Source organism: Buteo buteo, chromosome 17 (assembly GCF_964188355.1).
Source record: "Buteo buteo chromosome 17, bButBut1.hap1.1, whole genome shotgun sequence".
Classification (NCBI taxonomy): domain Eukaryota; kingdom Metazoa; phylum Chordata; class Aves; order Accipitriformes; family Accipitridae; genus Buteo; species Buteo buteo.
The window spans coordinates 29,410,972-29,428,350 of record NC_134187.1 but is presented as its reverse complement, the minus strand read 5'-3'; the positions used below and the strand labels follow the sequence as shown (position 1 = coordinate 29,428,350).

At 53.6% G+C, this 17,379-nt stretch overlaps 1 long non-coding RNA gene across 1 annotated transcript; it reads left to right on the top strand.

Moving 5' to 3' along the window:
• The first annotated feature begins 770 nt into the window (after positions 1-770).
• Positions 771-3,844, top strand: LOC142041255 (uncharacterized). The gene is made up of 4 exons (XR_012653388.1): positions 771-1,179; positions 1,620-1,812; positions 3,278-3,614; positions 3,724-3,844. It is a non-coding gene; the product is annotated as an uncharacterized LOC142041255 (long non-coding RNA).
• The last annotated feature ends 13,535 nt before the right edge of the window (positions 3,845-17,379 follow it).

Sequence of the window (17,379 nt, the reverse complement as noted above, 5' to 3'; positions counted from 1 at the left end):
CTATGATTCTTTGAGCTGTCTCAGTCCCTTTTACCCTCTCAGCAGCTTGGCCAGAACTTGCTGTCAGCATCTGCTAATTCACCTGGTGGTGATCCCAGCTATCTGAGGCAGCTCTTTGTTTTATTTTCCCCTCTTGGCTTTGGATTTCTCTTGCCTTGTCCACAGCCTGAAGAGAGACAGCGCGGGCACTCGCTTATCTAATCTTGTAGGTGGATCAGACACGTTTCATCCAGGCTGTGTCCATCTGAATGCAGAGGAGTTTGGATTAAGCCATTGGTTTCCTAAAGGACGGAGGAAAAAAAGGACACTGTAGCCTATGAAGACCCTCTTTGTGGGATTTCAGGTGTCACTGGCTGCGGTGAGAGCTTGGTGCCCATCTAGGAATGGGCTGAGAGAGATGAGTAGGATCGTTCCTATGCAAATGAGTCCCGGTAATAGGCACATGTGTGTGCCTGGGCTGGACAGAGGATAAACAGCCTGCTGCTTCTGCCAAGCAGCAGATTTGGTCCCATGGATGGGACAAGGGTTAGTGCTTTGATAATACCTAACCAGGCTCAATCGGGTGGGGATGATGGGATTTGCTCTTGCCATCTCTAAGCGTGAATTAGCACTGCCCAGCCTCCTGCTGCACCGTGAGCATCTCCTGCGCAGCCCTTGGCAGAGAAATCTGCCCTTGCCCTGGGGAGCAGTGAAGAAGCAGTGGGCTAAAGTCCTGCGTGGAGGCACCCGTCCTGCGTGGAGACACCCATCCTGCAGCCCCCAGCACTGTCGCCACCCGCTCCCAACAGCTGAGCAACCTCGCCTGGCTTCACATGGGATATACAAATCCCTGCACTTGCAGGTGAGATTCCCAAATCCCTTCTAGCTCTGCGTGCACAGAAGCTTTCCTCCATGCTTGTGCTTCTGGTATTAGGCCTGTCTAAAAATTGCCGGGGCTGGATGAGCAATTAGCTCTTGCCTGAACGCCAGCTGTGGTCTCAGAGCAAGCCGCCTGTCTCCCGTGTGGTCTCAGCTGGGAAGCGTGCTCCGAGCAGGCTCGTCCAGCGCCTGCGCAGATGAGGGGGAAACGAGAATCCTGCATCTCTTCTTCCTCTTAGGATTTTGGGAAAGAGAAGGCAGTTTTTGGAAGCTGAGCGGGGAGGGGAAACGCAAGGCGATGTCTTCGACTCAGTGCTGAAGGTTGGCTGGAAGTTTGGTGGGAAGTTTGGTGGGAACCACTGCTCAGCTCTTCCAACCAAGCACCTGACGCAGAGGCAGCCGCGTGTCCCCGTCGTGGGCTGATGCTGGTGGAGATCCCTCCTCTCCAAACCTCGCTGCCGGCTGGGCATCGCACCGAGCGAGCCCTTGAGCGGCTCTTCCCTTCCCAATTCTGCCTGGTGGCATGAGTCCCGTCCCTGTTGCTGGGACCAGGACCCCGTGCCCCCACCTGTGACCGAGTCCCCTGGGTCAGCGAGGTTTGGGGTAGGGGGAGGCCCCTGCATCTTTATTCCTAATCATCTGTTTTTCTGTAGCCCAGCCAGTGAGCGCGGCGGCTGGTGGGAGGCCGCGGTAATTAGAACATTTGGAATAAATTTGGGAAGCGCTGGGACGGCATCTCCCCTTTGATGCTTTTCCTGCAGGAGGGAAGAGTCCAAGGCTCCGCAGCTCTGGGGTTGGGAGCGCCAGCCGGCATCGCTGCGTGGTGAGCTCCGCTCCGACTCCGACTACAAATGAAACGAGTTTGCCGGGCTCAGCCACGTCCTCGGTGGCACCATTGGCCGCCTTCTCCATAGGGATCCGGAGCGGCTTCGTTGGGGGCTTTTGGGGTGCGAGGTGAGAATTCTCCTCCGGGGGAAGGGGACAGGAGGGGTCCCCTCCGCCCCGGTGCCAGCAGCTTTTGGCAGCAGGGTGGGATGGAGGGATGGAGGGAGACGTGGCTGAGCCTCCAGCCTGGCTGGGAGCACCCATGGGTGCAGGGTGGGCAGTGGCCAGTGGAGGGCAGCAGTAGCCCGGCCATGGCTGGGGGTGGTGGTTGGGGGGGGGTGTTGGAGCTGGGGCCCCCCCCCAGAAGCAAAATCTTCATCCCCACGACACCCACATCATGGGGATGTGCGTCCAGCTGAGGGTCTCCTTGGAGCTGGGGAGGGGGGGACGAGGCTGGACCCCTTTGGGAACTGCCAGCTCCCACCGTGGTGACCCCACCGTCCCAGCCAAGACCCCCGTTTCCTTCCAGAAGGTCTGCAGAACTCCTTGTTTCACACCTACGCCCCATCCCAGGGCGGCAGGAGGATCTGGCAGAGCGGTGAGCTGTGGCCAGCAGCCACCCTGGGACATTTTGGGGCTCTCCTTCCCTCGCCGGGGTCTCGCAAACAGCTCTGGGAGCCGCTTCTGTACCCGGAGGTCGCTCCTGGCATCATTCCCGGCTCGTTCATGATGAAATCCCAGCTGGTTTTGTTCTGCTGAGGAGCCACCAAGTCTCTGCCGTTGATCAGGAGGTGACAAGGGTTGACAGCACCGTGGCACACGCACCCGGCGATGCCACGTGAGCCCTTCCCGGGGTGAGAACCGGAGGGGACGACTTCTGCCAGCCCCGTTCCCTGTGTCGGGTCCAGGGGCTGAGCTCAGAGCTCAGGTCCAGCACCGTGTCCCCATGATCTGGGGTGTGCCCTGGACTGGGGACTGGGTGGACACCACTGGGGAGCTCAGTGTGGTTCAGCCCGAGGGATGCACGTGCACTCCAGTGCCTTTCGCTGGTTTTCCCATCACGGGATGCTTGGGCATGTAGGTACCCACCAGGCATCACCAACGATGCTCACATAGCGGTGCTGGGTGTCACGCGATGGTCTCCGGTCCCACTGCCTCTCTCGGTGGGTTCACGGCCACAAAACTGCTTCTCAGGCTGGCTGCAAGGGCCAAAGCAGAGCAGGTATGAAGGGATGGGATCTCCCTTCTCTGCTTGGTTTGCAGTGGGGAATCCGAGTCCCCTGAGCTGCAGTCTCCCACCCATGCTGCGGGATGGGTTTTGCAGCTTGGTGAATCAAGACACCTTCCAAAGAGAGGGTAGAACAGCCCTTGACTACCCCGGTCAGGAGGGGAAAAGCCTTCTCTCCTGGGGAAACATTTCCAGCCCCTGCTCTAAAGCAGGCAGGGCAACACCCCAGCCCAAATTACCTGCTCGTCCCTCCGGCGCTGGGATATGAGGGGAGCAGTGGTCCCATGTGGATCTAAAGGGCCAGAGCAACCCCCTGGGCAAACTGGAGTCTGTCATCTTGCTATGAGAGATTTTCTCTACCTGCAGGCTGCCCAAAGTCATGGCGATCCCAACCCCACTCTCAGGGTAGACCAGGCTTTACCATCCAACAGAACCTTTTTCATGCGATTGCCCAGTTTTCACTTAGTTGGAGGAGCAGCAGCATTCACATCACCTGGCACTTGGCAGCATAAGGAAGTCTTCAGAAATCGAGGCAGCATCTGCTGGATTTGGCACGTGTGTTGGGGCTTGCAGAGGACCTTTGGTGTTGGAAGGAGCTCGCCGTGAAGCCCAGCTCTACCTGCAGCCCACTGCCACGCCACAAGTGCAGGTCTCCAACAGCTTACTGGGACCCACTGTTGGGGTCTTGGCACCATCCCAGAGGGTCCGTTGCTTGCCCGCATCGGTGGCCCTGATCCCACCTTCCTGCCTGAGCAGCGCTTGAAGATATTCAAAGCAACATTAACAAAAACAACAGATTTTTTGCATTTTAGCAATCTGCTTTCAAGATGTGGGGAGGACGGAAGCGGCGTTTCAAAGGCTTCGAGCGCTGCAGCCCCGCCAGACGTGGAGGCCTCCGCAGATGAGCCTCGCTGGAGCTGCTGAACGTGGGTCTTCAAAGGTGGGTTTGGGTGGAGAAGGATGCTTGGTGCAGGGTGACACTGTCCTCAGCCTGTTGAGTCCGTAAATCTTGGCAGTGTATCCTCTAAGTAGGCTCTGGGGTTGTGCTTAGGGGAGTCCAACAGCTCTAAGGCACGGGGCAGAGCCTGGGGCTCTGCGCAGCCTCTGCAGAGGTCTTCAACCGTCCTTGAAGTGGCCATGGATGGTCCCAAGCGTGGCTGGGCTGGGAGCGTGGTGCTGGAAGGGACCAGCCGTGTAGGCAGGAGGGTCAACTGTGTGCCCAGACGCGAGGTTCCTGTCCCCTTGGGGATGTCCACCTTGACGGTGCCTCATTGGGTCTCATCCTGCCGCTTGGCCAAAGCTGTGCTTGCAGGACCCATTGCCTTGGCAGTGTGGGTGCTGAGAAGGGGTATCTGTCTGCAGAGCAAGGGAGAGGGGACCGTTTTACAAGCCTTGCAGGAAAGGGAGACCTCAGCCACCCTTGGTGGCACTACTCCGCGGAGCAGTCCTGCTGTGCAGATCCGCCTCGATGCACGGTTTGCTGCAAGCGCAGTCCCCAGCCTCGCAGCGGAGCCGGCCCGCCCTGCGAGAAGGGAGCCGACTCAGCACATATTTGCTCTTTGTTTACTGGCTGTTGCTTGTAAGAAAAAAAGAAAATCCCCCAAATACCATTTTAATAACTTCAGCCCTTGCACGCAACGTCCTGATCGGAGCAGGAGGGAGCTGTATGCCATCATGTGCTGGCTGGAGCGACATATAGCAGGCACGGGGTGGTTTTGGACACGAATGAGAGGTTGGGGTAGCACTGCTTCAGAGGCAGTGCTGGATGAGGCCAATACAGCAATGAGCTGGAGGTGGCAGGTATGGGGTGGCCCTGGGCATGGGACAGTGCTGGACATGATGGGTAGAGGGTAGCAGTGGACGTGGTAAGGTGGGGTGACCTTGGTCGTGGCAGGCAGGGATAGTGTTTGGCATGGCCAGTATGGGGTAAAGCATAAAATCAGGCTGGAAGGGACCTGTTGGCAGTCTTTGGTCCGGTACCCTCCTCACGGCAGGGACGACGGCAAGGGCTCACTGCGTAGCCCTGCATCCAGCCCCAATCCTGAGTGTGGCTCTGGGCCTGGATGGGGTGGAGAGGACAGGACAACCTGCCCAAGGGGAGGATGGCAAGGAAGGGTCCCTGCCTAAGACCTCTTTCCTGGAGCAAGTAAGCCCAGAGGCGTCTCCTTCCTCCCAAATGCCATATCTCAAGGTGGATGGGTGCTGGACTCACGGACATGAGCCCAGACAGGTTCCTCCTGGTCATCATCTTCAGCACCAAGTCCTGCCAGGCCGATGCTCTTCCCAAGGGAATTCGTGGTCCTGCCTTGTGCTTCTCACAAGCCAGCAGGCAGAGGTGGGTTTTGGTAAAAACTAGCAGTGGGATTAAAAGTCCCCAGCTGAGCTGATTTAGTGTTGGGATAAGCTAACTGAAGCGCAGACGGAGCTGGGAGGCAGCCATGGTCTGGGGGGGGAGTTGAGCATCACACACAGAACTGGGAATAGTTATTTTTAGGACATCTTTCAGTTTGGAGAACAACCAAGTGAGTAAAATGGTTCAATATGGTTCCAATATTTAACAAGCAGGCTGAAAATTGCCGGGTTGAAGTGGAGTATCTAGGAAGAGCCTCTGAGACAATATTTATGGAGAGCAATGATGTGCAGCCAAAAGGAGCCAAACCACAGCTTTGCAAAGAGGTTATCGGATGGTCCTGGCACCTCCGTGGAAGTTAGTCTGCAGTTTGGAGCTGGCTGGAGGGCTCTGGTCCTCTCCTGGGACAGCCCACGCTGCAGGCTTGGAGCTGAGCTGGGCTGGCAGCAACTTTTCATGGAAGGGTCATTGCTTATCTTCCTCCTAAACCAGGAATGAAAGAGCAAAGAAATGAAGAAAGGGCTAAAAAGGCAAGAATGAACTGAAATAATCATTGCAGAGTAAAACACGACTGCAAACAAAGAGGCAAGCAATGAAACGGGTGCCCTTCCCCTCCTCCTGCAAGCGCTTGGGCTGTGAGATCTTCCACCAGATCCTGTTTACTCCACGCCTGATGTGGCTGGAAACATCTCGCTGAGCCAGCGCCGTGCCAGGACATGTCTCTTGGCCCACAGCTCCTTGACACAGTTCAGTGGTTTAAAGGCCTTGGGGGGGAGAAATTATTCTGGGAATAATTATATTAAAAATCTTGCGGGTTGGTAGCTAGGGCCTGAAGCTAAGGGCTCCAAAGCTAAAGATCAAACCTCAAAAAATAAAAATTTCTCCCCTATCTCCCCAGTGCCTGGAAGATGGGGTTGGTTTGGCATGTGTAGAGTATGGGATGCGCAGTTTGGAATGGGCAGCCCAAAGCCCACCAGACCAATGCACACTCCTCCTCCTTTCCAAATAGGATTTTTTTTTTTGTTTTTCTACCCTGGGGAAGATTTGCTTGGTGGGATAGGATCAGCCAAATTCTGGTTGTGAGGCAGCTTCCCCCAGGAAAGGGGTTAGGAAAAATGGGATGTCCACATTGCAAGTGCCAGCAGTGGCAAGAAGACTTTGTCAAGAAGGGGTTTATATTTTCAAATGTTGAATTTACATTCGATCTGGTTCCATTTTTTTGTTACTCTCATCTTTTATTACATCCAGGTCTTGCACTCAGATGCCCAGATCCTCCTCTCTGCTGCCAGTGCCTCTGCGTTGCAATGACTTTACATCACTTGAAATTGCTTTTACCTCCCTCCTGTTTTTTAGGCAAATGAAAACATTAAGAAAGCCTGTCCCCAACAGCCCCTGAGAGACCCCAAGCTGGGGGCCATCCCTCTTCCACAACAGGCCCGTGTTTCCCCTTTTAGCCCACTCTTTCCCCAGTTGCAACCCCCTTTTCTCCAGTTTACCTACAAGTACCTATGGAGCAATTTATCAAGAGTGTTAATAAAGTCCAGACAGAGGAGATCTACTACACAGCCTTTGTTCAGAAAATAATTTTTGATCAAAGGCAATTATCGAGTTAGCCCAAGGTGAGCTTGTTCTGTGCTATTTTAATCCAATTATCTCCCTATCTTTGATAGTTTTTGCCTTCCAGATTTCCTCCAAGCCCTGCACACCACCGGGGTCACACTCACTCGCCTCTCTTGCCCTTCTGACAATAAAAGTTCCATATTTGCTATCTTTACTCAGTTGGTTTTATTTTCCACCAAGTCATGCTATTTATTACAGATCTGGGTTTCAGTGCTCCAGCACTAAATACTCACGGAGATTTGCCTTCACTTCCAAGGTGCTCGCTCCATAAACTCGTCCTCGTGACGCACCCTTCCTGTGTCCTCGTCCTTCTCATTGAATCGTGGAGTAATCTGGGGAGATGTCTAAATTATCTCTAAGCTCAATTCTATCTGCACTGCACAGATGTAATCTTCTTTTTTGCCCTCTTTTTATGTACACAGCTAAAGGGCTTTTTAGTTGAACTTCTTTAGCCATGTCTAATTCAACCTGGCTTAGGACAATTCTGACTTTATCCCTACAGGGATCTCCAAGAAAGAAATGTTTTTGATTCCTTTTCTTTCTACTTGTTAACAGAACTTTTCGGTGGGGTTTTCCCTCTCTCTGTCTCAAAAAAAAGGTGATTACTTAGCAAAACACTTCTACTTCAGCTATCCATTCAACTTAACCCACGCCAGCTCATGATCACTCATTTCAGATTATGCTTTATCATGGCCTCCCTTGGAAGACCGTCTGTTGCCCATGTCCCCCAGCCCACAATGCTCTCTCCAACCCTCAGAAAAAGCAAAACTTCAACGAGACCTTCCTGGTTGCCCTGAAAACACCCAACCCTGCAGTGCTTTGCATCCCAGGACACGTTCCCTTTTAAATTACAGCCTGGACAAACCCTTCTATTTCTGCTGATGGGGGAGAAGGTAAGGAACTGGAGGACTCCTGTTCCTCGACGGAGAGGAATCAACCCTTTGGAGAATCAGCCTGGGCATTCAGCTGCCCCAGCAGAAAGCAGACAGCCCAGCCCAAACCTACAAGCAACCCGGCCCACAGTGAGGCAGTGATGTGGCATCTCCTCCTTTAGGAGTTTTTCTACTAAAATGATCTTTTCCTTGCCTTGTCCAGCTTTCATCCATCTCTGCTCAACTCTACGTGCCTGCACTCACCAGGTAATGTGCTTAGTGGCAGCCGGCAGCAGTGCAAAGAGACCTGCAGAGAACGACAGGTATGGTTGAGCAGCAGGTATGGCTTTTCTAGAAAGGCACAACCTACGGTGATCCTGAAAGTGTCTTTGTTGCTTGATCTGGAGAAGGAACCATCGAGAGGAGACCTGGTCATGGTCTTTGGGGGCCGATTTACAGAGGAGAGGAATGCTCTGCTCTTCTTCTCCAGTCCAGGTGGGAAAAGAAGTAATAGGCTTAAACTACAGCACAGATGTAGGTTAGGTCTTGGGAAGGGTTAGTGAGGGTAGTGGGTTGCTGGTGTGGACTGTCTGGTCCCCTTTGCTGGAAGGACAAACTGGATGGGGATTTGCAGGCATGGCAGAGGCACAATCGATCCATCCTGGGGACAGAGGATGCACGGGTTGACCTCTCCAAGTCCTCTCAGCTGCTATTTTCCATGACTTGACCTTTTATCCTAGCCAAAATTTCTGAGTTTGAACTCATGTCTGGTTTGGGAGTGGATGAAACGGGATGTGTCAGTGTAGGAACCACTTGCCGAAGACGCGGGGTTGCAGGGGCTCCGTGGCCAGCCCAGCTTCCCGGCCAGCACCTTTCCCTGCGGCTCTGCCTGTTGATGCTCAAATCGGCTCCGTAGCATCCCTGATTTTTCCACTGCCTCTGCCCAGGACGGTGCGTTCAGGTCTGTGTGTTTCCCCAACCCTGACATTATTTCTCCAAACATTACCCAACACCTTCCCTGCCTTTATCTCTGTCCCTCAGGCAGTCACACAGCTTAATACACACTCATAAGCCCATTTGATATTGACTGTCTCTACATCCTGGGCTCTGCTCAGCTCAGGTTTGATGCTGGGTAACCCTGTCCCAACACAGCAGTGACATACAGGCACACGGTGGGAGGACAGGGGAGAGCCCTGGGGTGTTTTTGGGTACCAGGGCAACTGGATCTGCAGCCCGTGTCACCCTGGACGAGCAGCTCGATCCCTTTCTCCTCCATCCTGCACAGCTCATCCCTTTTTTTAATAAACCCCCTTGAAGTCATCTCCAGATTTTGCAGCTCATGCCCTTGCCTTTCCCTCCTTTAAATCTTACTTGGAAGCTTTTAGCTGATACATTAGCCCAATAAAGCCCAACAATTGGAGAGAAACCCAATCCTACCCCCACCCTGCCCCCCTTCTCCATCAAGATCAAACGGGTTTTAATCGGAATAGAATTTCCTTTGACAAAATGAGTAAAATCTGTCGCTCGCATCCGCCCAGCCAGCCGCTCCTCAGCCCTGGGCTGTGTATCTGCGCTCGGCGCAGGAGCCAAAATCTCCCCTTTCTGCTCACCCCCGTCCTGCTGCCAGCCCCGGCTGGACAGCCCATCCTTGCCCATGGCTTTTTCACCCCCAAAGGACGGTGCGGTCCCACTGAGCTGTGCCGGGAGCCCTCTCCTGTGGAAATACAGAGGGTGCGAGCACCAGCCTCAGCTGCTGGAGCATCCAGGCTGCCCCTCCTGCAGAGCCCGGCGTCCTCCCGGCGTGCTCGGGGACGTGCCGACGTGCCGTGGGTGATTCGGACATCTGCTCTCGCGGCAGCCCCGTGGCTAGTTAGCAAAAGTCCCTCTGCAAATGAAAGCTCCTGCCATGGCGCTCAGGAAATGGGCCTCAAACCCGACTCCAAAGCACCAGCAACTCGTTCCAGCCGTGGAGGGGAGAGTTTTCTTTCATCTCCAGCCAGGAGTTTAACCGGCCTTTCGTCTCTCCCCAGACAGGGCTTTGAAGGCTTGCAGGGTCCTCCCACATGTGCTGCTGGGGCTGGGAGTGGTGTCAGCTTTGGGACCGGGAGGGAGGAGAGGGTGGAAAGCAGCATGGGAGAAAAGTGTTCTTCCCTTCGGGAGATGCCCAGCTGGAGGCGTTCCTATAAACCATCTTCATCCCGGATGGTCACGAAGAGCAAGAGGCATCAGGGGCTGGGGACGTCCATGGCCTGAGCGCTGTGGGACATGCCGTCCCACGGGTCTCCTGGTAGTTTTGAGCTTCTGCAAAGTCTCTTGCCTAGGCAGCTTGAAAGGTTTTGGAGCTCCTTCGGGATGGAGGCAGAGATGCTACTCCCTGCTTTGCCAGGCTTTTGGAGGGTCTTTGGGCTCGGTGGGGCTGCTTTCTGCCCAAGACTGTGCTGAGGGGAGAGCAAAGGTGGTTTATACAGGTTGCAGAGTTGGAGTTTAGTTCTCACTGGCAGCAAAATATCAGTGTTGTGGGGAAGGCTCCAAGCTCTCTACCACCCTCTGCTCCAGCACTCCAAGTCCCACTTCTCCAAAGTCCTTCCTCCTCTTTCTGGCCCTCTGGGACTCTGATAACAGCCCAGGGCATGAGGTGATGGGGATGGTGATGCTAATGGGTCTAGAGGCCGGGGGAGGGCCCATTCTGTCCTCTCCCATCCCACCCAAATGTGTGTTAAGATGTTGCTCATAACTGCTCTGCCAAGCATGGACCAGCTGGGAGCCGTGGGAAGCCACTGGGCTGTGAGTATGAGCTACTAATTCGCTCCAAGATGCTAGTGGTTTGCAACAGCGTGGACTCTCACGCAGAGCCGGATGAAGAAGACCCAGCGTGTTGGCTTTTCTGAGACCCCTTTTTCCTCCATCCCTTGGGTTGGCGTGGCTCCAGTTTGGCCCATGGCTCCAAGGGAGGAGAGGCAGAAAACTGAGTCAGCTTTGAATGCTTACAAAGTTGCTCACATAAAAATAACTCGGCGTTCTTTGGGATGTGCATCATCGGTATCATCCGTCTGTCTGTCTGCTCTGTGCTTTTGTGGCCTTATCCTGCTGGTAGGCTTTGCGGCATTTAGTTAACAGCCCAAGGAAAACTGTTATTAAATGTGTGTGCTCACTAGTGTCTTCCTTGTTTGCTTCCCTGGATGGGACAGGCCCGGCTCTGGTTGCCCCCAGGAAAAAAAAACGACATTTTTTTTCCCCTGTTTTCACTCCCTCCCAGTTCCTGAACCTGAATCTCTGGTTGATTTGCTGTGAGCAGGAGCACAAGGGACCAAGACAGTTTGGTTGCTGCTTAGAAGTAACACCAAGTGAAACGTCTCTTCCCTTCTGGGGAAGATGCTCTCAGACAGGGACACCCTCGGGCAAACTCAACCTCTACCCTTCTAACACCTTCTTGCACAGATTTTTCCAGAGGCTGTTTTGCTCACAGATTAAACAAAACCCACCATAAATGTTTGTCTTGTTGCTAACCGCAGTTTTGAACATCGCTTTCCCACAAATACTTGAGCTGATGTCGGAGGATCGCGTGGCTCTCTGCATGGGGCAGATGGAGGTCAGGATGGCTTTGACTTACTGGATCCTCTCCAGTTCTGTGCAGAGAGAAGTAACCGCACACAAAAAAATACATATTATTTGCCTCAATCAAATTCCTTTTAAAGCAAGAGACCAGGTTCAGTGCACCGGGGAGAAGAGAGTCAACTTTTTGGGCTTTGTTGGGATTTCAGGATCATGCGCAGGGGTAAGGGGAGGGACAGCTTGGTGGTGGGATGGCAAAGTGCGTGGCCACGCACATGGCAGCTAGAGGGGAAAGGTATGTGAAGGATGGATGAGTAGACAGCTATGCATGTATGGAAATGGAGTTGGAGCTGCAAGAGGTGTCCAGAAGTCAGATGCTGGAAGATCTGAGCCTGAAATAGAGGGATGGGCACAGGGTGACCCACAGACGAGACATCCTGAGGGTCAGGAAAAGGCAGAAATGGGCTGGTATGGAGCTCAGAGGTGCAGCTTGCAAAAAGAAGAATGACTGTATTTCCTCTCGTGAGCTCCCACATGTCGAAAACTCTGCTTTTGTGGGGTTCATAGGTGCAAGGGGAGGCTTTGATGCCTTTGCAGGGGGGAGGCAGGCCTGGAGCAGGGGGGTGTTAGGCACCATTTACACATTCAGAGAGGATTAAACCATGAAACTCCCTAGGAGCAGAGGATGACCCTTTGGTTTCCCTTCCCACAGACCGGACTGGAGGCTGTAGGATCTCCTGGCTGGAGTGACTCACCGCAGGAGTAGCTGAGCTGATGCACAGCGTGATGGGAAGACGCTTCCTGCTAATCCAGCCACAGCCGTCAGGATCCTTGCTCCATCTGACAGTGAGTCACTGACCCCTCATCTTTGGGTTACTGGTGCTAGCCCAGGTCTAGCTGGGTACTGGGAAGCACTGGGATGAAATGCAGAGCTCCCAGTCAAGCCCTTGCTTGCAACGTGCCCACAGCAGCTCTTGTTTCCTTCCCCTCGCATGCATCGAGCAGATCTGTGGCATCTTCATCACCCAAACCGGCTCACGAGGCACAGACCTCGGTGCCTCCAGCTGTAGGAAGCTGGGAGAAGGTTGTTCCTCGGCCAGATGTGAGCAGGGGTGCGGGGCGAAGCACGTGGTGGTAGTGAGGCAGAGGGGGGTTTAGTTTGCACCAGGAGAAGGAGCTGCACATCTGGAGCCAGGGTCGGGTCCTGCAGCCAGGTCTGCAGAGCCAAGGAGCTGCAGTAGGACGGACACGTCTCAAGGTGCCTCTGCCCGGCATTTAAATCCAGGGCAAGGTATTAAAGGCAAGAATGACAGAGGCTTTTTTCTGCTCCTGAGGTGCAAGACAGCAACAGGTATAAGCACAGCTACTCACAAGCTACAAAGATGGTGGAGCCAAATTGCTCTCGGTAGCGTTGCGTGATGTGGCCAGGGGTGAACAACACCTCATGTCTGAGCAGAGGAGCTGGTCCAAGAAATGTTTGCTGAAGGGATGAAGTAAACTCAGGGTTAGGCTGCTCACCAGGCAGGAACGGGTTCGCTGCTCACGGGAGCACCTGTAGGGCTCTTGCTCCCTCCTCTCGAAGAGTTTCTTTGCCTGCAAAGACTGCATTTGTCCTCTTCATCCCATCTCCTGGGGCAATGCCTGTTCAGTTATCTACTGACCACAGCACGCCCGGCCCCCACCTGCCCCATCATCTGGGGTGCCCTCCCAGGGTGGCTTCGTGTCTGCAAGGCATTGCACGGGGTTTGCAAAGCAGCTGGGTCCTTTGGAGGAGAAAGCTGGAGTAAATAGGAAGAGCAGCTCCTTGTGATGATCTTTTTATTACTAGCAGGAAAGCAGATCCTAGCGGGGTTGATCCACTTCAGCGCTTGCCTGGGACCGATGCAAATTCAAGGGCAGAGCAAGGTCGCAATCCCAGGCAGCTCTCGGTCTCCCAGCCAAGGCTCCGTTAGCGGCGGTGGCTGGAGAAGGGCTCGTTTCGGCTGCCGTGCCCCGGGCGTGAGCCCATCCCGCTCGGCTTCCCCCTGAGCCTCGGCTCGCGCGGCGCCAGGGCTGGGCTGGAGGCTGCTTCGGTGGGAATTATTCGGCTTGCGGGGAGAGCGGGGAAGCTCTTGGCAGCGGGACCCAGAACATGGCGTTTTGCTCCTTTGATGGCCAGATGGAAACAGATGGGGAAAAAGGGGGGGGGGGGGGGGAACTTTCACACGTAAAAATTAACTGGAACAGGATGGTCGTCAGCGCGGGGTGGTGGTTGGTATCTGCGGGTGGCACGCGGGGTGTCCCTCCATCGCTCGGACCCGGTGCCGCAGCTTATCCCACGGCTCCGCTGCCGGGGAAGGGGCAAAGCGAGGCAGAAAAGCACCGCGATTCACGCCCGGTCTCACCAGTAACACCAGTGGCCAGACCCCATCCGTTACCCCCAGACCCCATCCACTACCCCCAGTCCTTTCTGCCCCCCACTCAGAGAGGGATGGAGAGGGTGAGTTTTGGTGGAAGAACATCTTTTAGTTCTTAAAAAGTTCAGCAAGTTCCAGGAACATTATGTCACTTTGACAAGGAAATGAATTGCGAGGCCATCAATCAAAGCTGCAGGCGCGCAGATCAAAGGACCCCGCAGCGCTCGAGTTCCCTTTTACAGCCAGAGCCCTGCACGATCCCCCTCGCCCATATTCCCTGCGGTTGCTGCAGCAACAGCACGCTACAGCGGATGCTTCGCATTTTTATTCGCACCACACATGTTTCCACTCTAACGCTGCAATAACTAGAAAAACCTGCGAAACCAAAGCTGCTTCCCCAGCCTCCAGGGGCAGCGGCTATTCCTGGCTCCCTTTAATGTTCTCAATTTATTAGCGTTATCCTCCTTTTTTTCACGCAGGATAAAATAGAGATTATTTTTGTCCTCTCTAACAAAGAAAAGGAGCTTGCAAAAAATAAAAAAAACCCAAACCAACCCAAACCCCTCTGCATCGAGGTTCAGCCTCTGATTTTGTGCCCAGAATTATTTGCAGGCGTAATCAGGTCCTCGGCCATCAAAGCGATGCTATTGACAGCACCGGGCTCACACATGGACCGTGTTATCCCTGCGCAGCCCCAGCTCTTTGCGGCGGCGGGCAGGTTTGCAGCCCCGTTTGACCAGTCTGCAGACCGAGGGTGGAGCTGGGGGTGGCACTTTCTCAACCTCCTCTGGCATTTGCACACAGACCGTGATGTATGTCCCATCCCGACCCCACTCTGCCCACCAAGGGCCAGTCGTTGCATCTGGGGAGGTTGTTTGGGTTGAGCCCAGCTCTCTCCGTCTCTCCTCTTTACGCTGTTATAGCAGACGCAGCCCTGGTTTATGCCACGCGACACAAGAAAAAACATATGTTCAAGCCCTTCCCAAACCCCAAGGATGGAGAAGCCTCCTGCCCGTTTTCCTTACACCTGTGGTGGTGGAGCATCTCCTCCATTCCAAGCTCTTCCCCAGTGTGCATTAACCCAAAGACCCCCTCTACCCCCCGAGACCTCCTCCCATCACAGCCAGCCCAGCTCAGCGTGTCCGACAAGGTCGGGACAGATCCTCATACTCTAGATCCAACTCGGAAAAGCCAAAAGATGTGACATCCATCACCAGTGAATAAGCAGCAAACTGCTGTCATAAATTTGTTTGCTCTTATTTGTGATATTAAGGGGTTCCTCTGCTCTCCCGTGGGGTGTCCTGAGTGGGATGGAGCTGGACCTGGAGGCATGGCAGTGCCACGCTGTCCTTCAGACCATGAAGACGGCAACCACCTCTTGCTCTGGTGGACCAACCCTGCAGACTTACGGCAGATGGAGAGAGGCCAGGACATCCCTGGACCGGTGAGTTGTACTGAAAGGAGGCGAGTAAGCGTTTTGTGCCAAAGCTCAGCTCTCCTGGGACGGAGAGGAAAGGCTGGTCCTCCATGGGGACAGCACAAGGTGGAGCTGGGATCACCGGGAGTTTTGGAGACCTGGTTATGGGGAAGAGACCAAAAGGGCTTGGCTTGTTTTGCAACCAAGGAGATGGCAGAGGGGGGTCAGACAGATCCAGGACTGAAAGTTGGTGAAGAGCATCTACAGGCAGCGTGAGGCTCAGAGACAGAAATGGGCTCAGGCTGACCAAGACGTGCTTTCAGCCTCAACAAGGAGGCGGTTTTGAGGGGACACCTCAGCCGCTTTCTAAAGAAACCTCAGTTCTCACCTCACCACCACAAAAGAGCTCCCTTTTGAGGTTCCACAGCCTCTCTGACGATATCGGTGTGCCTCAGCCCTGGTTTTCCAGGCGATGGACTCCCTTGCTCTCTGCCCATGTGTGCTTTGGTAGTGTCCTTGCTTTCTTTTTTTTTTTCACCTTTCCTTTCTTTCCAAAGTGCTAACTGGCTCCGCAGAAGCCCTGCAAACCATCTTCCAGGCTCAGATCTGCTAAGGACACCCCAGCGCCAGGGATATTTCCTACCTAAACCAAAAAAAAAGCTGCTCAGGAGAGATGGATGTGAGTAGTGAGAGGGCGGAGGAGGACCAGGAGGGGACGTGGGCAGAGGGGCTGGGACATAGTGGGAATTCAAATCTTCCATCTGGTGGCTTCTCACTGAATCAAGCGAGCTAGCCTTTTTTTTTTTTTTCCCCTCCATATATTTAAGGTCTGAAATTTTCACTGATCTGTCAAAATGAGCGCTGTAAAACCCCCAGCTAGCTGGAAAAGCAAAGTTATTGAAACCAGTTTGGCGACTTGTGACCTTTCCATGAAAAGTTTATATTAATATTCTTCCAAAAAAACATTCACTGAAAGAACAAATTGAAATGCTTAAGGGAAAAAATACTCTTGCCACAAAACATCCAAATCTGGGTAAAAAAGCCCGCTCAAGCAGTTCGGGGTGCTTAGCTGATCCTTCCTGCAGATCAAAGCTCATTGTATTTCTCCTTTTGCTTAAGGATATCAGCAACAATACCAAACTTCACTTCCTTCATCCAAAACTATTCTCCAGCGAAATTAAATTAAACTTTTTTTTTTTTTTAAAAAAGGAAAACAATAAAAAAAAATTAATAAAAAAATAAAACCCAGGCACAAGCCCGTGCCCCAGCTGGTGTTCATTGGCAGCTCCCCAGCCCTCGGCAGAGCTGAGCCAGCTCCTCCAAGCACGGGATCAGAGAACGCTGAATCCTGCCTAAATCCTGCCCTCCCTGGGGTACTTTTTCCTCACCCTTTGTTTTTTCTCGCTTTCCCAGGCCCCTGTGATCTATTGTCTTTCCCGCAATTACGAACAGCTGATATTAGTCGCTGTCTTGACAACGCTGGCGTGTGAGTAATGCGTTGAGCCGATGCCCTGCCGGCACCGCGGGCTTCGGTGAGGAGGAAGGAGCAAAATCACCGAGCTCCATCCCAGCAGGTCCGAGTATCAACCTGTTTCTGAGCATCTTTTACTTCTTTAAGCAAAATTGGGTGTTTTTCTCACGTCGGCTCTCTGCTAGCTCCCATCTGTGGGTACTGCTGTCCTTGAGAAGTTGACACAAGCGCAGGGAGGATGGGGCTGAGCCAAAGTCCTCTCAAATTCAACATCATCACCCAGCATCTCCCTGGGATGGGGGCTGAGGCGGGTCTCTGAGGTTGCTGTTTCACCCAGCGTGAGGATGTTAGAGAAAAACCTATGGAAGGATGGGAAAACACCCATTTCCTTAAAATAAAGAAAAGCACCTGTGGGCTGCCTGCACCCCGAGTGAAAACGCAGCATCTGGGTGGGTGTAATTAGGGAGGTAAAGGGGTTGGAAAGGGTTTTGCTGGGAGCACTGGTGGACCAGAGGATTCGTGTCTGGTCAGCAAGGCTACACATGCTCGGCAGGTCTATGGAGCATGGTTTTAAGAAATATCTTGTAGCTGAGCTGGAATTGAGGGGTTTTTTCTACTGGAAATGGGCATAGCTTGCTTGAGCAAAGTTGGCCAAGTCACTTGCTCTTCTTCAGCCCCATCCCAAAGAGCGAAGAGGCCATCCTCCTCCTCCTCCTCGGGCTGCAGGGAGCGGGTCAGAGGTTCTTGAAGAGACGTTCAAGAGAAGATTGTAGTACAACAGTATAGGTTA